Genomic DNA, 25,285 nt, shown 5'->3' with positions numbered 1-25,285 from the left:
TCACTCACACAAAAAACCACTGGTGTATATTTAACATTTATTTTCCGACTTTGAAAATTGGAATTCCATTCAAAGCTTACCCAGAGAAACACTCGCGAAATGTCTTATTAAAAGAACCTAAACAAAATTCTATAAATTTCCAAATTCTTTAGTAATTTTGAATCTTGTCAGATGAAAGCGATTAATAAATACTTAAAATTGTAAGAAGTAGATTGGATGGAGACAAATTGTTGTTTTAATGAATTTCAAGATTTAAAGCCCCCCTCACTATTTAGAAACAAACTAAGAAGTAAAAGGTATTAAACGAAAATTGAAACCAATTAATGTGCTTTTTGTTTCATAATATTTCTTATCAAGTAGTTGAGTATTAAACGAATGCATTATTACAATGTTACAAAAAAAAAAAAATGCAGCATAACTCGTAGTTTTCCTATAAAACATTACCTCCCTTTTTATTGCGGGGGAGTTTCCTTGTATGGACGAGAGTTGGCAGCACTGCTGCTTCCAGTGGTGGGGTAAAGAAAGGTACACTAGACTGTGTATCCAGGCGGTAAACTTCAGTCAGTGTGCATTTGCCTAGGTTGTCGTAGGTTGTACAGAGTTGGGGGATACTCGCATTATTAAAGGACTAATCTTTTGTTGAAATTACTTCTTATTTTCAACGATCCAGACATTTTTTTTTTTACTTTTCACCAGCAGCTCTTATCAAATAAGTGAGTAACTATTTTAGTTTTTTTTTTTTTTTTTTTTTTTTTTTTTTTTTATTCAAGTTTAGTAGCATTGTCAGAGTGATTAATATTATCCGGCGTGCTCATGCTTTGGATACATATCCATACTTAGAATTATTGGTTTGCTAATGTATTGGCATTATTTCATTTCAAAATTAGTATGTTATGTTTAGATGATTGAATTAGTAAATTTAGATAAGCCTTTTTGTTAGTTAACTAAGTGATTCAGTTTAAACTGATTGGTGAATGCAACTGTAGTGTATTCGGCCAAGTCTCGGACGCTGTTGACCAAAGAATTGAACTAAGCCAAATTTGTGCAGATTTTGAGAGAATACTCGTGTTTTGTTTATTTCTTCAATTGAGTCTGTGATCAATCAATTCATTTTTCTTGGTACATATTAATTTTTAGAAGCTAAACTTTTTAAGTCCTATTGGTAACCATGAGTTTTTATATTCGTTAAACATAGGATTTGTTTAAGAACATCCTTTGCAGAAACGCAATCTTTAAAACAAATTATCTTTTTGTTTCATTATTTTTTTGTTGTTTCAGTTATTTTAATTAATAATGAACTTCATTAACGTTAAATGTAGAACATAGTCCATACTTATGGGTACAATTCAACCAATTACTTGGAGATAAATAATGTTATGTTCTCTCAAGTGTTTCCGATGTGTATGCCACATAAGTCTAGGCAATGTTCTGGACGGGTGGGTGTGGCCCCGAAGTGTTTTACACCGTGGAAACAGAAAGCTCTCTTTCCCCTACTGAGGGGGAGATTGTAGTGTAGCCGTGGTAGTAGTATTTTAGTCTCGCTCCCCCTATATATATATATATATATATATATATATATATATATATATATATATATATATACACCTTGACCTCATCCCCCGTGAACAAGACAAGAGTTCAATACCAAGGTCTCGGACAGACTCCAGACTAAACATCCCGTATAGTAGCATATTCGTGTTTACTAATAAATCTAATGCCAATTCTTTTTCCTAGTCTAATGAAATGCTAATTCTTTTATTTTCTTATTGTTTTTTACTTTGTCTTAAACGTATTTAAGATGTATGAAGTGTGTTTTGAAAACAAACTATCTCAAAGACGAAACAAACAGTTGGCGCTTCGAATATTATTGTTTCGGCAAAATCATTGTACCTTTTCTATTTTTATTTTTTACTTCGGATCTATTTATTTACGTCTAAATTTCTATGGTTTTCTGAGATATGGAAGAAATTAACGATATTATCCAACATCTTGAAAAAATTTTCAAAATTTATTATAAACTATTTCGCAGAATGCTTTCAAAGACCATGGTTTTCCAAAGATGCTGGCTGCACAGTGCAATTTTTCTAATTTTTATTCTTTTTGACGAAAGATTCCTATGCATACGAGGGGGCTCTATTTATATTTTGAGCCTAATAATAGAAAAACAGTAATTTGTCATTGAAAATGACTTTATTGTTTTTCAAAATATTCTCCTTGATGATCTATACACTTCTGCATGCGTTAGGACAACTTGTCAAAGCATTTTTTTTCATTCCGCTTGAGACACCTCCAGAACATGGTTTATGAATGCATCAACGGCTTCTTCTGCCGACGAAAATCGTTGTCCACGTAATTTATTCTTGACATTCGGAAACAAAATGAAGTCATTTGGTGCCAAATCAGGACTGTACGGCGGATGACTCATTAATTCGATTTTTTGAGTGCTCAAATAGTCGGTTGTGACAGCTGGCATTGTCTTGATGAAGAATGATCCGGCGGCGTTTGTTTGTTTTCCTTATTTCATCGAATACTTCCGGCAAACAAATGGTTGTGTGTACCGTTCTACGTTCCTCTAAAGGCACTGTTGCCACTTGACCAGTTTTTCCGAAAAAGACAGGCGACCATTTGTTTCGAAGTGCTTCGAGCGCGAACAACTTTTGTTGGATTTGGTTCATCTTGTAACACCCATACAGTCGACTGCTGTTTAGTTTCCGGCTCATACGCATATATCCATGATTCGTCACCTGTTACAATCTTATACACGTCTTTTGAAGCACCGCCATTGTATTTCTTAAGCATTTGTTTGCACCAATCGACACGAGCATCCTTTTTGAGATTTTTTCAGATTATGTGGGATCCAACCTTTTTCACGGCTAAATGATCATGCAATATTTTATATATGCTGGTGGAACTAATGCCTAAGGTTGCCTCAATCTATACAGTATGTCACATGACGATCTTGCATTATTAGTTTTTGCACAGCATCAATGTTTTCTGACACAACAACTGATTTTGGACGACCTTCACGACTTTCGTCGGTAAGCGAACGACGACCACGATTGAATTCGTTATACCAGCGATTCACAGTGGCAAAGGATGGGGCTTTATCGCCAAAAAGTGGAAGTAAGTTGATCGATGCACTCCTGTCTTGATAATCCATTTTTTCGCTGAGACACAATTTTCAAGTGACTGTAAACAACACAAATCACGGCTCAAATAACAAAACGTTCTGAAGAAGGTTATGATCAAAAATGTCAAACTTTCAAGTGGTGTCGTCAGATAGCACCTGACAACACTCAGTGTTGCCAAGGCTCAAAATATAAGTAGTGCCCCTCGCACTACTGGTGCTCTTTCTGGCATATACTTTGTAATCCTTACCACTTACAGAAATACTAGAACTATTAAAAAGTACTAGACTTTTCAAGAATCTAGGCAGTAGATTTTTATTATTTATTTTTTTAATACTACTTTTTTTCTCTAGTTTTGTCCTCGCTACAAATAAATAAAATGTTTCTATCCTGCTTGTAATTGGTTAATTTAGATGTTATTATTGGACAGTTGTTCCGACTATAAATTCGACTGCATACAGTTTAATAATGGGTACAGAGTGGTTTAAAGGGGGCTCCTTTCAAACCATTCTAATTCTCCAGAGCGTGCTAGTGGTAAAGTCTCTTTAAATAGACACCAAGAGTTCTGTTTCCACCCTAATCACATCTGTTTTCTTGGAAGCTGCACTTCTTGCATCCATTCAAATTGTTTATTTGTTCGTTTTATTTTTAAATGTTCTAAATTTGGCTGGTTGTTTCGCTGCTTAATTCTGTGATAATGGATGATTTTGAAAGTAATTTATTTGTTAGACGAGGTCTGTAAATTAAGTAATGAGACTGATTTTTTTAAAAAAAAATTTATTCAAAAAGAATTACAATTCTATATTGTCACCTTCAAAATAACTTCCTTCTGAAGCCACACAGCGCTAGAGACGTTTCTTCCACTCCTCTTAGCAGTGCTCGAACTCCGATACTGGAATAGCCTTCAGCTGGTCGGTTACAGCCGTTTGAATGTTTTCGGCTGCCCCAAAATGAGTTCCCTTGAGGTGATTTTTCAACTTCGGGTAGAGAATAAAAGTCACAAGGACTCAATTCAGGCGAATAAGGAGGCTGAGGAGCCACAGGAATGTTTTTATTGGCCAAAAAGTCTGGTTTATTGAAATTGCTGTGAGACAAGGAGCAATATCGTGATGCAACACCCCACTTGTTCTTGATGTTTGATTTGGGTTATCCACGGAATCATCCAGAAAGAGTTTCTACCTCAAGGTCAAACGGTCAATCAACACTTTTACCGAGAGGTTCTTCGAAAAACTTCGAAAAAGGGTCATTCGTGTGAGACCAAACATCAAGAACAAGTGGGTGTTGCATCACGATAATGCTCCTTGTCACACAGCAATTTCAATAAACGATTTTTGGCCAGTAAAAACATTCCTGTGGCTCCTCAGCCTCCTTGTGACATTTTTCTCTTCCTGAAGTTGAAAAATCACCTCAAGGGAACTCATTTTGGGACAGTCGAAAACATTCAAACGGCTGTAACCGACCAGCTGAAGGTTATTCCAGTATCGGAGTTCAAGCACTGCTATGAGGAGTGGAAGAAACGTCTCCTGCGCTGTGTGGCTTCAGAAGGAAGTTATTTTGAAGGTGACAATATAGAATTGTAATTTTTTTTGAATAAAATTTTTTAAAAAAATCAGTCTCATTACTTAATTTACAGACCTCGTAAATCTATTTTAATAGCTTCCAGGTGTAGAAATGGGTTGATTAGTGTTTGATAGGTTGCAAAAAAACTCTGAAATAATAATAATAGCCTTTTTAGTCATTAAATCTCTCACTTTGTGGAAAATGGTTACAAGCATTTTCTGTCAACTTCGTAAATATCTTACATACACTGATTTATATCTTTTTCTTTTTTTTAATTTGCTAGATAAAAATCGTTATATTATAGTTCTCAGGAGGTTGAGGGAGGCTTTTTTCTGTAATATTACATTATTAGAATAATGTATGGTATTACAAACTGCGCAATGTTTAGTACAGTCGAACCTCTCAATAAATGGACCCTGACGGGGGAAGGCAAAGTGGCCGCTGTTTGGAGGTGGTCGTTAGAAGGAGGCAGGCAAGTTTCATAATGAAAAAATATGGGTTTTTTTTCCAAACATCTATTTAAAAATTGTTTATTATTAATAGATTTAAAAACGAGCATAATTGCATAATTATTTAGCTATATGGTATGCATCAAATTTTTCTTAATTATCCAAAAAAATTCAGTAATATTGAAAAATGATTAAAATGGTACAAGATGTATGGAGCTTATATAGGAAACTTTAGGAAAAACCCAGAAAAAAACAAAAACTTGAGAGGGGATAATTATTTAGATCACCGCGTCAAACGGACTTTTAATAATAAGGTGGTCGTTGGTGGGAGGTGAAACATATAATCCGTTCCCCAAAATCAATGTCCGCGGTCGCTATGTAGACAGTGACGGTTAGGCGGAGGTTCTTTTATATAGAAAGTGTATACAGGGGTAAAACGGGGAAATCCAAAAACTGTCCTTAAATGGAGGTGGTCGCTAGTGAGAGTGTCCTTTATGGGAGGCTCGACTGTATATAATTAAATATGATTCAAGTATAGTCTGAAGAAACATTTTTTTCATTATCTTGAGAACAGTAGTACCACATTTTTTAGCGTGGAAATTAAAAAGACTTTTTTAAAATAATGCAGAAATAATTTAGTAAAAAAGTTAGTAAAACATGAGAACAATATTGTAAGATTCCGAACTGTAGTTAAGAAGATTCTTGTCATAGATAACCAGGTCACTGAACGGCCCAGAGGTAGCTGTAACTTGCTGTACAACTTTACTACCAATCTAATCTAGGGCAATGTCACTGCGGTTACCTTGTGTAGAACATCCAACCGGTCTTCTAACTACAACAACATAATATCCTCTCGTTCGAACAAGATTTCCACTTAGGAGCACCATTTGCGAAAGTAGAGGTTGGTAAAAGTGACTTGATAGAAAGGGGCTCCAATTCTCATTTACTATCTATTATGAATCACTTATTTATTTCTCCACAAATGGTTATATCGAGTTATTGGTTGCATTGATAATTGTAACTGCTGCGCTTGTAACTTACAAGATCTTGTACTTGCCATAGAAAACTTAGTTAACGACTATGTTTAAATGAATAATACAAGTCTAAACTAGTTGTAATTGATATTTTATTTGTGCGAATTCATTGAATGTCACTTTCACTTTTATCTCCTGCATGATTTAATTGCAATCTTGCAGATTTTGAAATATAATTTCCACTTTTTGCCCAAAAAATTTACCTTCATAAAGAGAGAATTTGTATTACTCAAATATGATATTAATATTTTAATATTTGTGAGACCTAGATTTGGTTTTTGGCCGTCAATATTAAAATAACCTTCTCTTACCCAGGTTTACCAACTTAAATTTTTCTTGAAACTTAAAATTTTGGACTTAAAAGTGATTTACTTTATTTTATATAATCACTTTAAAGGTACTTAAAGTCACTTAATCGAATTTAACGCAATAGTTGTTTGCAGTAAAAGTTGTTGATTTACACGTTCTTAATCACTATTTAAAGTTGTCTCACAAAACTGAGAAATCTATTATTACAAATAAATGGTCACAGCTGATCTTCTGATTTTCTTTAAATTTAATTCTATATTTGCTAATTTATTTTTCTTTTTCAATTTAAAGTGCGACAACATACGAGGGTCGTTTGAAAAGTCCGTGCAAAGTCAGAGAGATAGCACCACTGGCGCGTATCGAGGTTATGTTTAGTTAGTAGCATCTCTTGGAAGAACACACACCAAGTTTCAGCCAGATCGGTCTATTTCTTTGTGTTTGGCATTCGTTTGAATCGAGGAAGTCGAGTGATTTTCAAAAAATGGACGAAAAGAATTTCGTGTGTTGATTAAACACTACTTTATGAAAGGCAAAACGCCTCAGGAGACTAAAGAGAAGCTTGATAAACATTATGGTGACTCAGCACCTTCGAATAGAACAGTTTATAAGTGGATTCAAAATTTTCAGAGTGGCCATATGGGCACAAGTGATGCTGAACGTTCTGGACGCCCTGTTGAGGTTACTACTCCAGAATTCATTGATAAAATCCATGATATGGTGATGGATGACAGAAGAGTGAAGGTGCGTGAGATTGCTAGTGCTGTGGGCATCTCGAATGAACGGGTACATAATATTTTGCATCAACATTTGGACATGACAAAGCTATCCGCAAGATGGATGCCGCGATTGCTCACGCTTGACCAAAAACGAAATCGTGTGAAGTGTTGCAAGGACGGTTTGCAGCTGTTCCAGAAGAATCCGCAGGACTTTAAGCGTCGTTTCGTCACTGTGCATGAAACATGGATACATCACTACACTCCTGAGACCAAAGAACAATCTAAACAATGGGTTACCAAGGGGGAATCTGCGCCAAAAAAGGCGAAGACCGTTCCTTCGGCCGGAAAGATTATGGTGACTGTCTTTTGGGATTCGCAAGGAATAATCCTCATCGACTATCTGGAAAAGGGTAAAACTATTACAGGTGCATATTATTCATCGTTATTGGACCGTTTGAAAACCGAGCTGCAAGAAAAACGCCCACGATTGGCCCACAAAAAAGTCCTTTTCCATCACGACAACGCACCAGCTCACACCTCAGCAGTTGTGGTCGCAAAATTAATGGAAATAGGGTTCCAACTCGTTTCACATCCCCCCTATTCTCCAGACTTGGCTCCCTCGGACTACTATTTGTTCCCCAATATGAAGAAATGGCTGGCGGGAAAAAGATTTTATTCAAACGAGGAGGTGATTGCAGAAACGAATAGCTATTTTTCAGACTTGGACAAATCCTATTATTCGGAAGGGATCAACAAACTAGAGCAGCGTTGGACGAAGTGTATAAGCCTAAAAGGAGACTATGTTGAAAAAAAAAAAAAGGTTTACCCCAAAAAATTAAGTAGTTTTTATTTTTGCACGGACTTTTCAAACGACCCTCGTATGAGGTTATTAGAACTGTCAGTCTTCGGTCAGTGTACTGTCGTTAGAGACAACACTGTCCATCCAACGAGTCTATTGCTATGAAACATTTTATTTTAAATTTGTAAATATTTAGTTATTATCACCTTCAATATACACTCCTCCCCCATCTCTACAACGCTCCATGCGAATTTACCATTGTTCGAAACAGTGCTGGAAGTCTTTTTCTCTGAGCTCCTGCATGACGCGTGCCGCTTCTTCTTTCACAGCTTCAACGGACTGAAATCGTGATCCTTTTAATGCAGATTTGATTTCGGGGGAACAGATAAAAGTCATATGGGGCTGCCAGGTCAGGCCTAAAACTGGGATGTTGTACTTGGCTAGAAACGTCTAGCGTCGGACAATGCAATGTGAGCCGGCGCGTTATCTTGATGGAGAACCCCGTGACTTGTTCTTCCACAAATCGGGTCGTTTTTTCCTTACTCTTTCACGGAGTAGAGCAAGCACCTCACCTTAGTAATGTTGATTAATTATAATCGATATTTTCATCCGTTTTGGACGTGGAAGGGCGACCCGGGCGGTCATCATCTCCGACGTCTTCTCGGCCATCTTGGAAACGCTTGAACCACTCAAAAACTTGCGCACGTGATAAACATTCATCGCCATAAACTTCTTTTAATAAAAGATAAGTTTCAGTAGCGGTTTTTATAAAGTTTTGATGTGAAATTTCACGACAATTCGTTGCTCTACTACATGTGTGGTATAATGTTTTCGGCAAAACGAAACTAACACCTCTTACACAAATGACGGTCCCGGTCAGACAGATTTCTCTACAAACACTTGAGACGCTGCAATCGAAAGAGAAGGCTTTACGCTGCACAGCTGTCGGTCGTTAGGATTTGGCGTATGTATAGTTTTTCTGTAGCAGCATCAATCTCGTTATTTAATAGCCACACCTCGTGTACCCAAATTGATTTTTCACCGAGACTTTCCTTTTACTATTCGAGCCATCATTTGCATAAAAACAATCTCATCGTTAGCAGCGATTTCAACTTTCTTGAATTTATGATTAAATTTTCTCTCAAATAAACAAATAAGAATAAAACCTACCCTCCTGTAGGGTGTCAATAAACAGTGTGAAGAATTTAAGAGCTGTCCACTTTCTTTTGCACCCTCGCTGCAATTGCTGGCAACAGATGCATGGTAGGAATGGGCAGAGGAATTGCAACACCATTTGTGGATAACTTATTTCCCCAGAGAAGGGAAGAGAAATAGTCTCTTATTTCCAGTGAATCACCCTGAAATAAGGGGTGCTTAGAGTTGCATTTCTTACTCTACTGATTGTGTAAGCTGATGTTGGCTGAAATGTTTGGCAATGGATGGCACACTTAATCTTTCTTTCTAACACTTCGGCTGAATTTCTCACAAGAGTGTTACAATCTCATTTCCCTTCAGGAACGTTAGTTGCCCTGTTTCCTGATTAATGTTTTTTGAAGGCTATTTTCATACATTTCCATTGAAAGGAAGCAGTCTGTCTTAATAGATATCATCTCTCAGTAAAAGTGTTGATTAACCGGTTGACCTTGAGGTAGAAAGGATCAAAGAATTCATTACGATAAGCGAGGACTGTGACGCATCGGGCGCGGTGGAGGGGAAGCGCCGCCATTTTGAGATCATTTTGCTGCGTATCGAGATTTGCAATTTGTATAACTTTTGACTCGGAGAAGCTACGATCTTCGTTTAAGTTTTAATCGTCAGCTGTCGTCAGAATCTATCGATTGTATATAAAACATTAGTGTAAAATAGTGACAGTGAATATAATAAGGTGTTAGAATAAAAAAGAATATTATCAAAAATATATAATGTCGCGGCCTATACGCGTCGAAAAGCCAAAACCAAATACAGAGATCGTATACGGTTGGAAAAGGCTTCTCAAGAACAATCGAATGTTAATAATAAAACACCATATGACCGAGTCAAGCTGTGCCGGGAACGTAAATGAATAAATGCGGCCGAGCGGGATCAACGACGGTGTCAGTACATCTGCAGCTGGGGCGGTTGAAATTATGCAAGTGGATGATGAAATCGCTTCTACAACAGAGTGTATAGGCATAGATTGTGTTCGATCGTCGATTATGAAGACACATTGGGCAGTAGCTAGTGCACGTTTCACTGCGACGTTTGTCAACAATCCATTCTGACATAAATATATTTTATATAAAAAATATGACCTGTTACGTAAACGTATTCACGTACAACACACGGCCGTGTCCATGACACAGCCTCAGTTTTTTTCGTTATTCATTTTGTTCGGTCCGAATGCTAAAAATAACAACACTATGATTTTGCGTTCATTGACAATAAGGCTGTGAACAGTCTGTCTTAATAGATATCATCTCTCAGTAAAAGTGTTGATTAACCGTTTGACCTTGAGGTAGAAACTCTTTGTGGACGATTCCGTGGATATCGAAAAAACAAATCAGCACGCATTTGATCTTTGACTTCGCCATCCTTGCAATTTCAATAAACCAGAGTTTTTGGCCAGTAAAAACATTCCTGTGGCTCCTCAGCCTCCTTATTCGCCTGACTTGAGTCCTTGTGATTTTTTTCTCTTCCCGAAGTTGAAAAATCACCTCAGTACATTCTTATAAACGTTTAACAGTTTTTTCTATAACTTTTAAGAAGTTTAGAAGGAATGTTTACACTTACAACCTTCAAAAAATTCATCTTTTCCTTTGCAATAAATAAAAAATAATCCGTAAAATATTGAAAAAATCGATCAGTAAAGTTACTAATCGATCTAAAATATTTTTTTTTTTAAAAAAAAAGTCGGGTAAAATATTTTTTTTTAACTTCGTTTCCGGCTTATTTTCACTTCTCCTATAATTTTTAGAATAAATGATAGAGAAATCGAATGCTCGTTAATTAACTTCCTTTATAGCCAGCGGAAATCAACAGAATCGTTCTGGTTCTATTCATTAAAAAACAAAATATGTACCGGAAGTCCAGATTGTAACAAAATATGTTTATATATAATTTTCTTTTTTTTTTTGTTAATAATCATTTCCTTTGGTAGTCTGGTTTTATTTAATGGAATTACCTTTTAATTCGGAATTTATATAGATAGAAGGCAGAAAGAACAAATATTTAGTAAATTTGGAACTTCTGCTCCATTGAATTTCTCCAAATTTGTGTAACAATTACACAGGTAATTTTGTCACAAATTAAACTTTTAAAAAATAATTCAAGGAGATCTATTATATCCTGTTCTTCAGAACGCCTATATTTTTCCTAAGAAAATGTTCTAAATATTGTTATTGATCTAAATTTATGTAATAATTGCACAATTTTTCAAAGATAACCGTGGAAGAACCTCTCGTGGACATTTCTGGATCTCAAAAAAATCATATATCTTCGGATTGCCTGATTTTAGTGTGAGGATTCCATCTTGTTTATGTAGCAGATTGTAAGGAATAACAGTTACTGACACTGGTATGACAGAGCTAGAAATGACTAGATATATTGGGCTGCAAGAATTATGTGGGTCGAAGCCATAATGGATTTCATGGGAGCGCAATAGATAAGACGGAAGTTTAAATCCAGTCGTGCATCTTTCTAATAGATGTTCTCTAACTAAGAACCTCAACATTCCTGAGAATGAGTGTTAATCGGACAGTTCTTTAGTTTGGTGATAGACAGTTTGTAAGGAAACAAGACTGTCCTGTAGCCGTCAGTGCATTGAGAAATATCCTTGGGAAGTTGAAGTGCGTACCAAAAAAACATCTGATGTAAACTCTTTAATACTTACTGTTATTTTAATAGTAATTATTAGATTCTTAAATAGTAATATTTAATAATAATTCAGCTAAACAGGTTTACTTACCATAATTCAAGGCACTTGTCTGCCATAAATTCAACAGGCTAAAAAAAAACAACAAAATTTTTTTGGGAATTTTAATTAAGGGCACTTCTAGGAGAAACTGAATTTGTGTTGTGATAAATAAAATCATAATCTACAAATACAAAATAAATCTACAAATACAAAATAAAGTTATAAATACAAAATAGATCTACAAATACAAAATAAATCTACAAATACAAAATAAAGTTATAAATACAAAATAGATCTACAAATACAAAATAAATCTACAAATACAAAATAAATCTACAAATACAAAATAAATCTACAAATACAAAATAAATCTACAAATACAAAATAAATCTACAAATACAAAATAATTCTACAAATTTTACTTGAAATATTTTAATCGGAAAGTGATTTAAATTAAATCTGTGGCTTGGTGCAAGAAGTGCCAATGTCAAAAAAAGGATTACCAATGTACGTCCTCTTTGGTTTACCTGGTGGGGGGGAATATTGATGCTAAATTTTGACATTGGCACTAGTACGGTTTAGTAACTCAGTTACTACTTTGAAATTGACTTCCGCACTCCTTGCAAGAAAAATTCTGATGGTTAATATATCAAAACAGATTTTTTACTCATTTTTACCAAAATCTGACATTGGCACTTGTTGCACCAAGCCACAGAAATATATCTCAAACGTTCGTAGTTAGAAGAGAATTCTCCAGCTTAACACTATAAGAATAGTAGTTTGACATGGAACCAATTCATTACTCGTCGTAATCGGCAAGATCTAAGAAAAAACGCTGTACTAACTACTGGTAAGACCTCATTGACAGACGATCACTGTAGACGCTAAACGACATGACTTACGAATTTGAATTATAGGTTACCGTCTCCAAACACTATCAAACAACAAATTCAAATACTCCATTACTACATCTCGAAACTGGACCATTCACTTCCTAGCCAACAGTAGTACCACACCTTTCATTTAAGACAATCACCGCGCGTTACAAAGAAATTTCACTCAACGCCTTTCCGCCACATTCTAATCCTATTCATTGACTACCTTTCTCCATCTTGGTCACTTCCGGACAATCCTAACCGTCGACTGAGACGACCCTAGGCGTCACATTATTTGGCCGTTGATAGTCATATAGAATTGATTCATTGGAGAGCCACCAATGGGGCGATAGTAACTCCCCGCACATTGTTTCAGTTACTGCATTTCTTGTTGCAGGTGTAAATGCACCTGTAGTTGTTAATTTCAATTATTATTATTTTAATAAAAAGTAATAAAAGTTCGTGTAAGTTTCAAAGAAGATTTATTTTTATCGTTTCATTTTGCGTACCTCTTTAATACAGTTATGATGTTAGATTACTGTTATGCAGTCTTGATGTAGATTTAAATAAGCAGAAAAAAAAGAAGAAAGCCCTGAAGCTAACTGTACTTGAATATTAGCCAGCTTGCAGGTAAAGTACTCACATCTTTTGAGACACGTACCTCCAAGGATGTAGGGAAGGTCACAAGTTCAAAAGTCCCATTTCCTTTTCTGATTATTTCCTGGTAATTTTCTTGCAATGAGAGAGAGGAAGATTTAGTAAATTTCTTGTAAAAGTATTCTGGCCTTTTGATAACCTACAGTTCCAGAACTAGAGGAAATGATCTTCTGTTCTACTTCCTTTCTAATCTCCATCAAATGATCGACTGTCTACTGTACTAGCTATTATTATAGAAATAGAAATGCAGCAGCCAGAGGAGAAGTCCGCTACATTCCTCTAAGATTGTTTACTTCAACGGCCCAGTAAAATAACCTACTCTGGCAAAATTTTAAGTCCACATTCCTGTGAAATGTTGATTGTATGCAGTTTGCCACAACTCACTTGATATCTTATTCTAGAGAAACTCTTCTCTAACATCGCTAATTATACCTAATTCATATGGAATATAATTATAGTATATTTTTCAAACTCATTTTCGAAATATAACAGTTTTTGCCCTCTCATTTTTATCTAGAATTTCTACACCAACTTTTTTATTGTCATTTCTTTTAATCATGGTCATCCTCTCTTTTGAGATAACATGAGTTCTTATGTATCTCACTTTCACTTTTCCTGAGGATAACAAATAAAAGTAAATTAACGGCTATTTTTTTTTCTGACAAGCTTTATGTGCAACTGCCAACTTGATTAGCAAAACTTACTTTTACTATGAATTTCTCGTATTAATCTGTAAATAAAAAAACTGCGGCTATGTCATGGACACGGCCGTGTGATGTACGTGAATACGTTTACGTAAAGGGTTATATTTTTTATATAAAATATATTTATGTCCGAATGGATTGTTGACAAACGTCGCAGTGAAACGTGCACTAGCTACTGCCCAATGTGTCTTCATAATCGACGATCGAACACAATCTATGCCTATACACTCTGTTGTAGAAGCGATTTCATCATCCACTTGCATAATTTCAACCGCCCCAGCTGCAGATGTACTGACACCGTCGTTGATCCCGCTCGGCCGCATTTATTCATTTACGTTCCCGGCACAGCTTGACTCGGTCATATGGTGTTTTATTATTACCATTCGATCGTTCTTGAGAAGCCCTTTCCAACCGTATACGATCTCTGTATTTGGTTTTGGCTTTTCGACGCGTATAGGCCGCGACATTATATATTTTTGATAATATTCTTTTTTATTCTAACACCTTATTATATTCACTGTCACTATTTTACACTAATGTTTTATATACAATCGATAGATTGTGACGATAGCTGACGATTAAAACTTAAACGAACATCGTAGCTTCTCCGAGTCAAAAGTTATACTAACTGCAAATCTCGATACGCAGCAAAATGATCTCAAAATGGCGGCTTTTCCCCCTCCACCGCGCGTGATGCGTCACAGTCCTCGCTTATCTTAATGAATTCTTTGATCCTTTAGCTATCCAGTGGTCTAATTTAATTTTGGATGTAGACGATAGATTCGAAACTATAATGCCAAACTGTATCCCCTGATTTTGTTATCCTCCATATGATAGCAAATTTAAAGACGTATTCACGTCAAAAATACAAGGCTTTGACCGAGAATCGAACCCAGTACCACAATCTACCTTACTCTTTGTGGGCTTCGCCATTTAATCGCTCAGCTATTGTTAAGCCGCGTAACATCCTTTCTCGGCGGTACCGTTTGACAGTTCTCCATCTCGCCTTTTTCTATTTCTCTCTCTCTCTCTCCTTATTCCAATTCTCGTAGAACGCGTTATTTTTCGTTAATCTTTCCTTTGTTGTCGCCGCGAATATCTTATTTTTCTGCTATTTTGTGGTTTTGTTTATTTCTCAGTTCCCATGGTTTCAACCTTCCCCTTCTCTATCCTCTCTTAACCGTGGGGTACTAACTATTTTCTTTGTATTTGTTTATCCCCCCTCGAGCACATATCGATTTAAATCACGTTTACGTCATCTCCCCCTCTCCGCATCTGGGTGTAAGCCTTACGCGCTTACAGCTATCGTGGAGGCTACTTTCTTATCTGTCCTTAAGTGTTTTATCTCACTTTTTTACTCGCACTTCCTCTAGGCTTGCTATTTAGTCCTTAAATGCATTTAGAAACAGTATTAATCCTTAAATGCAAGGTCTTACTGGTTACCTTCTATATTGCTTCTTCTTAAGTAATTCAGAGTTATACAGTTCTTTTCTTTCTCTTGCAGCTAGTAAGAGATTTTTTTTTTTTGTAACAGTGCTGATTTTCCCGAGAAATATCGATTTTGATTTTGCCTGATTCAATTAGTCAGCATGACTTAAAAGTTTTTGAAAAATGGAAAAAGAAGAAAGATTATTGTCGAGTTCTATCTTACTTTATTTATTTTTTACATTTTTTTCCCCAAACTTTTGTTAAAATAATCTTTTGAAATATAATTGTTATTGAGGTTAAGACCAGAAGATAACCTAGTTACTAGATCCATAACCTTAGTAAGAAATAATGACTGAACTTGGCAATAATCATCCTTCTTTTTTCGATGTAATAAATCGATCAGCAAGAAAACGATTAAAAATTAAGTTGCAGAAAATTCTCATTTGTTATTTAAAACTGGTGTTATCATTTACATGTTTGAAAGGAATCTGATAACTATGAATTATGAATAGAAATTATTAGATGTAAATTTAATTACAAATTGATTGAACTGTAGCGCCTTATTTTTGAATAAATCAAGTTTATGATTGATTCAAGAAAATTTCAATAAATAAATTGCGTTCAAATTAAGTCACTTGAGTATTGGCCAAGATTTTTCAATACAAGAATACAAGATACTTGGTACATTAAGGTCCTTATTTGGTGCAACAAATGTTGTGCAAGTATTCATTCCAACCACAAATATTATATATTATGATGCAAAGTGAAATAGTATAGCACTAAAAGTATAGTTTTCCTATTACTAGTCCACTTTTAAGGCGTGTTTACCACCTGCTACTCTCTTTAGTACGACGGCATGGTCAGTAATGGGTAAGATGGACAATAAAACGTCCATTTTTATTGTGAGTGAACACGTAACCAACCTATGTGTCTACAGAGTTCTACATCTATTTCCAGCATTTTCGTGCTTTTAGTTCGTGATAATGGACGTGTTTATGGTTCACAATTTTTACAGAAATCAAAGTTCCTCAAGGAATTTTTGTATATATATCCTTTTCTTTTCTTCCAGGAGCCGTTGATATTCTCACTTTAGCTAGTTCCTTCCAAATTTGCATAGTTTTTAAGAAATTATAGTCGAGCCCCCCGTAAAGGACACTCTCACTAGCGGCCACCTCCATTTACGGACAGTTTTTGGATTTCCCCGTTTTACCCCTATACACTTTCTATATAAAAGAACCTCCTCCGTCTAACGGACACTCTACCTAGCGACCGCGGGGCATTGATTTTGGGGAACGGATTATATGTTTCACCTCCCACCAACGACCACCTTATTCTTAAAAGTTCGTTTGACGCGGTGATCAAAATAATTATCCCCTCTCAAGTTTTTGTTTTTTTCTGGGTTTTTCCTAAAGTTTCCTATATAAGCTCACACATCTTGTACCATTTTAATCATTTTTCAATATTACTTTGGACTAACAATATTATTTTTTCCGATATGTCTCTCAAACGAAAGTGGTTAACTCTAGAAGAGAAAATAAATGTGTTGGAAGATTTTGCAAAAACCAAATCGAGCCATCGTCACCTTGCCGAAAGGTTTGTTCCATTTTTCTAATAATAGATGATAGTATGATGATAATTTTACCATAAATTGTTATTGTTACGAATAAATGTGATGATTATTATAAAAGTTATTAATTAAGTCAATAATATGTAGTTTTTTGATAATTTTTTTGGATAATTAAGAAAAACTTGATGCATATCGTATAGCTAAATAATTATGCAATTAGGTACGTTATTAAATCTATTAATAATAAACAATTTTTAAATAGATGTTTGGAGAAAAACCCATATTTTTTCATTATGAAACTCGCCTACCTCCTTCTTACGGCCACCTCCAAATAGCGGCCACTTTGCTTTCCCCCGCCAGTGTATGTTATTGAAAGGTTCGACTATATATCTTTTTGGAATCAGAATAGGTTAAACTTCTTTAAATATTCAAAAATCAGCTCCTTTTTACCAAAAACAGCCCTTAATTTTTTATTAACCACAAACCTCAAGGAATTCGTGCATTACCACTAACAAATTTTAATTGCCAATGAAATTGGAAATTTTAAATTGAAAAAGCACTAAAAGTTTAAATGAGGAAAAGACAGTCAGGTAGATGAACAACAAACATGTTACGTTTTGATCGAATTGTAAAAATTAAGCTACACTGTCGAGTCTTTCAATCTAATTTCCCATTTCATTTCGATTTGATTAGACTTATGATAAATCGTGGCTTACAAATCCCTTGTTTCTCCATCTGGTCAACTAAACATCCCATTTTACTAAATTCCCGTCTTTAATTTGTAACTTTAACTTTAATATTACTTATAAAGGCCATTTAGTTATAAAAATCTCCTTAATGAAGTACATTGAACTCACCCTCTGAGGGCACCATGTTATCAGTAAAGAGGATAAAGAATTTGTCTTTAATTACACAAATTATTAATAATTTTATTGTTAGAGAAAAATAACTTTTAATATAATTAGTTGAGATGTTTTTAATTGTTGTTGCGTTATATATATATATATTTTAATATTGATTAATAGCGGTTTATGTTATTTCTAAAGTCACAACTAAAAGCTCGTTGCCAGCTACGCCACTTGAACAAGCTGGTATGTAGTCGTTAAATAGGTTACTTACTACTTATAATAATAAGTAGTAATAATCAATAGATAAGATAAAATTGTTAAACATATCAATATTATTTATAAAATTTCAGTTAAAGATCTCTTAGGTGTTTTTTAATTTCTGCTGATAGTTTAACTTATAGTCTAGATCAGAGAACCTCCTCTGAGATTTGAGAAGAAGTCGGCTGGGTAAAAAACATTTATTGATGCTCAGAGCGAACTCTGTTGGACAACACAATAGACGTCTAACCTACACTGCACAATTGTGTAAATAAATCAACTAATAACCTTCTTCAAGGACAAGTAGCCTTCTTCACAAACTCCCTTCATCATACAACAAACTAATATCTGAACTAGCTCAACGATAAAGGTAGCTTTAAAATCCTAAAAAAAAAAAATTGGGCCCCCAAAATTTAATAAAATCAAAATCTTCTCAAAATTAAATAAATAAATACGAAGGGAATCATTATTTATAATTAGGCGCAGACATCTTTAAAGAGAAGTGATTAATTTGAGTTCAGAATCTGTGATTTGCAACCGTGTAATTTTGATCGCAGTCGACGCCTTAACAATATATCTTTTGAATTTTGTACGTCGCAGCACCTATACAGTGCTCGTGAACACGTTTTCTGGTAATACAAACGTAATTTATCATACGAAGATAAAAGGAATCATGGAAAATAATACATCGTTAGAAAGCCCATTATACAAGGAAACTTTTATAAAAAGTGCCAGCACATAGGTCTGATAATGATCACATAAGGGCCTAATGAGTTTTCTTAAAAATTTCGATTACTATTATTTTTCCTGCATTCGGAGGAAGATTGAAGCTGTTTGGAGAATAACTTATGCTTCGAAATGGTGTCAATTTTTAGAAAATTTGTCTGTCTTTCTAACCGTGTCATCAGAATCGAATTCGGACTAAAACTTTCTGAGTAATAAAATTTTTATTGGAAAAAAGTAATGATTTTAGAAAAAAACTTTAAAGTGACGTCACTCAAGAACAGTGGAAAATATGAAGTTGGCCAATACGTCATTGAACTCCACTTTAGATGTACTACACACAGTAGGCCTATGGACAATACTTACTGGTTCACCCTCTGTATAACATTTGCTGACTATACTCGACTTCACTGGTTGTTTCAGCAAGTAAAGAGCGTGAAGATCACTTAAGTGAAGTCGTAATCTCTAATGCACCAAGGTGATTAATCTTTCTCAATTGACGGAGGAACGGCTGAAACCGGTCGGAGATACAGTAAACATGCATTCTTTTGACGGATAAAATGAAAGATCTAATCACATTTTCAACACATCAATTGCTTACGCAAAACTACTGTCCATCATCTTGGCAAATAATTGTTCTCCATTAAAGCGGAGGAGTTTTCCGCTGTGTTTACAGGATGTAATTGTTTATCCTGTCCACTTAACAGCCCTATATCTTTCTTTAAAAGATAAGTTGCATCTTCTCCTTAGAACAGTGTAACGGAATAGATCAGCATTCATTGCATCTGGGAAGAAGTACAAGAACTGGGGAATACGATAATTAATATGGAGGAAAACTGCTTCTTCAGCGAACCTTACGAAAGTGGATAGGTCCTAGTTGATGGCAGCGCTCATTCGACTTCTTCAGCTGGAAATGTAGAATGGCGTAGATCGGCCAGAACGAAAGAATCTAACGGATTGGAGTTACAACAATCTTTCTCCTCAAGACCTAATCATCCAGATATTCTTTCTTTCAAAAACTGGAACCCTTTACTGCATCTTATGAACTGAATCTACGCGACAGGCAATGCTTCACCAAAAGTCGAAAGTGGCCCTACCAAATGTTGCTATTGGGAGACTTATTCTTATTAAAGCTACACCAAGGATAAGTCCTAAAAACTCTAGCTACAGAGGCAATCTATTTGTTGCGTCCATTCTCCTAAGAAGAAAACATACCATAGAATTTTCAACCACGAAGTTATTGGGATTAATTTTATTTGCTGAATAATTTATCAATTCTGTTTTCTTGTAGTTCCTACTTTGTCAAATACAAAATTCATATTTATTGTAACCGAACATCCTTTAATGTTACGATGAATTTATATTATTATTGTGTAGGTAATATTTATTTTTAAGCTTAGGATTCAAGATTGGCGAGGAATCGTTCAAATACAAATCTCGTAAAAAACAAACTCGTCTTCTTGCCAACTGGATATTACAAATACACAAATGCAAACAATTCAGTAACACAGAAAATCAGTAAAAAAGCAGTAATATAAAAATAAAAATACAATAAATTCTTTATAATTATTGAAAACTTACGTGGCTATGCGGGTTGGTTGAGTAACAGAAATTAAGAGCCAGAAATGGAGAAGCAGGTGTATAAGTACAGATATAGCGGGACTTACACGGTAATTTTGGTAATTACAATTGAACAGATACAATAGACTAGTTACAACAAAAGAGTAAATACAATAGATATTGGGAAATTTCTTTTAATACAAAAAAGCTGGGAAAAACCCCTTATGAACTAAATAACATAAGAACCAAATGATTAGCAAATTTAAAAGAACACAGCAATAATTATGTACAAAATTTATGGTAATATTTTGTATAATTGTTTGTTACACGCATCACTTCGCACGATCTAGCAACCCAATTAGTTTGGTTTCTTTTAACTTCCTTATGTTTTACTGTGGTTTTTAAACAATGTTTGTCCTACAAACACATTTTTGGTTAATCTCTTTTCCTTCTATTTAAAATAGTCACTTGTCTACTTTTTTTTTTGTGACTTATTCAAAATATATTAAATTCTTCAACCAGGAGTAGAGTTCTTAATTATTAGTATTACACTATTTCAGAGTTCGATCATGGCACCATTTACATACTGATGAGCTCCGCCCCCTTGTTGTCATAACAAAGTAGTTGCACGATACAGTTTTAGAAACTAGGTTATATGTTAGTAAGAATTATATTTGTAAAAAATCCGGATTTCGTAAAAAGATGATTTAGTTAAAACTGTTACGTAGAATTATAATTCTGTTCTTTTCTTTCTATCTCTAAGTTAACTACTTGTCGCTTGCTGGTGTGAACAGTGTGACTACTTCTAATTATGATTATAAAGGCGATGAGTTTCGACCAAATAAAGATGAAATTCACACTGGGCTTGACAAATATGTGAGGTAAAGGTACAAAAGGGGAATTAGAGAGAGATACATGATCTGAACTAACAATAGCTCAAACAATACTAAGGTAACATTGCAATATTATGCACTGAACTTATATTATGTACTATAAAAACAACTCAGAGCTTAAATAAGTTAATGTACGCAGATGGTAGCGAACAGAGAGAAGGTATACGAGGTCTGTAAATTAAGTAATGAGACTGATTTTTTTAATTTTTTTTATTCAAAAAGAATTACAATTCTATATTGTCACCTTCAAAATAACTTCCTTCTGAAGCCACTCAGCGCTGGAGACGTTTCTTCCACTCCTCATAGCAGTGCTCGAACTCCGATACTGGAATAGCCTTCAGCTGGTCGGTTACAGCCGTTTGAATGTTTTCGACTGTCCCAAAATGAGTTCCCTTGAGGTGATTTTTTCAACTTCGGGAAGAGAATAAAAGTCACAAGGACTCAAGTCCGGGCGAATAAGGAGGCTGGAGGAGCCACAGGAATGTTTTTACTGGACCAAAAACTCTGGTTTATTGAAATTGCAAGGATGGCGAAGTCGAAGAAATCAAATGCACGCTGATTTTTTTTTTCGATATCCACGGAATCGTCCACAAAGAGTCAATTTGAGGTCAAACGGTCAATTAACACTTTTACCAAGAGGTTCTTCGAAAAACTTCGAAAAAGGGTCTTTCGTGTGAGACCAAACATCAAGAACAAGTGGGTGTTGCATCACGATATTGCTCCTTGTCACACAGCAATTTCAATAAACCAGAGTTTTTGGTCCAGTAAAAACATTCCTGTGGCTCCTCAGCCTCCTTATTCGCCTGACTTGAGTCCTTGTGACTTTTATTCTCTTCCCGAAGTTGAAAAAATCACCTCAAGGGAACTCATTTTGGGACAGTCGAAAACATTCAAACGGCTGTAACCGACCAGTATCGGAGTTCGAGCACTGTTATGAGGAGTGGAAGAAACGTCTCCAGCGCTGTGTGGCTTCTGAAGGAAGTTTTTGAAGGTGACCATATAGAATTGTAATTCTTTTTGAATAAAAAAAATTAAAAATATCACTCTCATTACTTAATTTACAGACTTGTAAGTTATGGCTTCTGTTCTGCTTGAATGCCCTTTGCTATAAAAACCGCCGCCATTTATCATTTTTCTTAGCTCAACTTCGAGCGGTATGTTGAGCCATGTGCCTAAGTGTTGGATAATGGAAAAAGCTAGAAAATTATAAGATCAGCTCTTTTCTTTAAGCTGATAAGCTTTGCATAAATTCTACCATTACCAGTTGCAAGAGATATAGTATGACCATGCTCTATATTTTTATCCGATCCAAATCAACGACTCAATCGCAATTAATGTTGACTGTGCTAACATGGTGGTTTACATAAACACATAAATTAAATCCTACAGGCTCAGTGTACCTTCAGGAAAATTCTAGCAGTACTGTATTTTCAAAAAATACAGTGGTACCTCGGTTTTCGAACGACTTGACTTTCGAACAAATCGGTATTCGACCAAGAAATTCGAGAAAATATTGCCCTGAAATCCGAACAAACATTAGGAACTCGAACACCCGAGATGAGCCGAGTTGTTTTTATATTTACACTTTTAGATCTTATTTCTTGTTTAGATACGTTTTTACATAAAATACTAAAAATTAGGCCAGTAATTCGGCATATTTCTGGGGATTAGAAACGAAATAAACTACATAGTTTACATTATTTTTTATGGGATAAATTGTTTCGGTTCTCGACCAAATTGGTTCTCGATCGCACTTCCGGAACGAATTGTGGTCGAGAACCGAGGTACCACTGTATTAATACTAAATGATAAAGCAAATCGTTAAAAACTGCAGAGTTAGGCCTCATTTACGTAAGTTACAAGCTTTACAAGTATAATTGGTAAACAGAAGTATGTATTAAATGAAAGATTTCACCTAAAAAGACCATCCTATTCTGCGATTATCTAAACGGCTCCAAACTCATTCTTGAAATTTGGAATAGTTATGGCTTTAAGTAGTTTTAAAAAACTAATTTTTTGAGTCATTTGCCCAGAAAAATTCAATTAATGGCAGTTTTTGGTAAAGATAGTTTAACACCCTCTGAAAAAAAGTGCCTTTTCAGACTAAATTAGGAACTTCTTTCATATTAAATATTAAAACATGTAAGAGGAATTCCAAAATCTGAAGAAAATGCACACATTTTTTGGAAAAAAAAAAAAATGCATTCCTTTAAACTGAGTAAAAAATTGGAACGGATGTAGGTGTAGTGGTTATGAAGCGAGGATTTGTAAGTGGAAGATCCCCAGTTCAAATTCAGCGTATAGCTACTTTTTATGTGTAACAAATGAGTAAATAGTATATGCTTCCGACGAGTTCATGAAATCTAATTGGGTAATTAGACGTTAAGCCCCGCCTGAAAAAAAATGGGCGATTACATTGCTGAAAATATTAAAAGTAATTTAAAAATAAGAAGTCCAATATGAACTATGTCAACTATAATGAAACGTCATCCGATTGTACTCGTAGAAGTTAAAAATACTCCTTATATTTTAAAGGAACTCTTTAAAATTAATATTTCCTATTCTTAGTTTTATTCTATATTAAGTAGCAATATTGAACTTGGTTTCAAAATTACGGATCTTAAAGGCTTTTTAAAAATATATAAGTAAATAAACTGGTATCATAAAATGTACAATTTATGCGACAATTTAGTAAATAACGGAAACACATCAACACATACGGAATGTTTTGACCAAATGAGAACTGGTTTTTTATATTTATTTTGGAACGAAATAATCCAAGAAATTTTGATAAAAGTTTTGTTTATAAAACAAGTACTTTTAGCTTAATTTTATTTATTAATGCGCGCTGAAAGATGGTCGCTTTTGAAATCCTCTCTCTCCGCAACTGAATGTATTAAATAAATTAATTTTTGAAGCAATTATTTCCATTAACATTTATTAATATTTCATCCGCTGTTAAATATTAATCTAATGTTCATTTTTAGCCGAGTTGTGTGCAAATAAGTTTCAGTCGGTTTGTATACCGTTAAAGAGAAATTGCCATCACAAAAACGGAAGTTTATTAGAGCTTAAAAATTGGGAGAAATCTATCAAAAAATACTAAAACCTGTTTTATTTAGTATTATTTGAAATTGTGGATTTTTGAACTGAATATATTTCTTTGTAACAGGATCAAAATTTAATCTCAGTTTTTTTGGGGGAGGTTATATAATTATAGGAATGGCACCTCTCGCAGATGGAAACAAAAATACTCTGTAGGATATAAAGGATTTTAGGGTGAGCTCTCTGAAGAAGTTGTTAGAGGCCATGGTGAGAGGTTATTGTTGACTAGGCGTGTGTTTTGTTCAATGGAGGAGTGAATTATCTGTAATCAAATTGTTAATTTGATGTTATTTTGTGTGATTTTATCATATTTTGAAGTCATTTATTATTTAACAGCGGAAATAGTGAATTTAATATGATCTGTTGTGTTTGGGAATCATACACTATGGGTGCGTTCCACTAAGCGCTCACAACGATCACGCTCACGGCCGCGGTTTTGTCCGTTCCACTTACTTGCGAACGTTACAATCGAAAACCTAAGTGGAATGGTCTATGGGCGTTTTTAACCGTTCATGTAAACATTACAAATGGCGACCTCGAAAATAAGTCAGAAGCTGGAAGAGGTTGTTTTTTTAATTTTAACCCTTTTTATATGCAGTTATATAATAAACTTTATAATTATTGGTGAAGTTGACTTACATTAAAAATATGTATATAATTCAGTTTTTATATTACATTTTCGTGGATTATTTATAAAATTTACGTTTAAATAAAATCAAATTGTCTTTTGTGGCAACAGTAGGATATTTATTATTGCAACGTAATAATGCTTTAGAAAGT

At 34.7% G+C, this 25,285-nt stretch overlaps 1 protein-coding gene across 1 annotated transcript in view; it reads left to right on the top strand.

Moving 5' to 3' along the window:
* The first annotated feature begins 532 nt into the window (after positions 1 to 532).
* Positions 533 to 25,285, top strand: part of sn (fascin domain-containing protein singed) — a 131,601-nt gene continuing 106,848 nt past the window's right edge. The window contains exon 1 of the mRNA XM_074140800.1: positions 533 to 713. The gene's annotated coding sequence lies outside the window, so the exon portion shown is untranslated. The remainder of the gene's footprint in view (positions 714 to 25,285) is intronic.

Source organism: Rhodnius prolixus, unplaced genomic scaffold, assembly GCF_049639745.1.
Source record: "Rhodnius prolixus isolate KJV_2025 unplaced genomic scaffold, Rpr scaffold_6, whole genome shotgun sequence".
Classification (NCBI taxonomy): Eukaryota; Metazoa; Arthropoda; class Insecta; order Hemiptera; family Reduviidae; genus Rhodnius; species Rhodnius prolixus.
The sequence above is the reverse complement of the archived record's forward strand: the minus strand, read 5'-3'. Positions and strand labels throughout refer to the sequence as shown.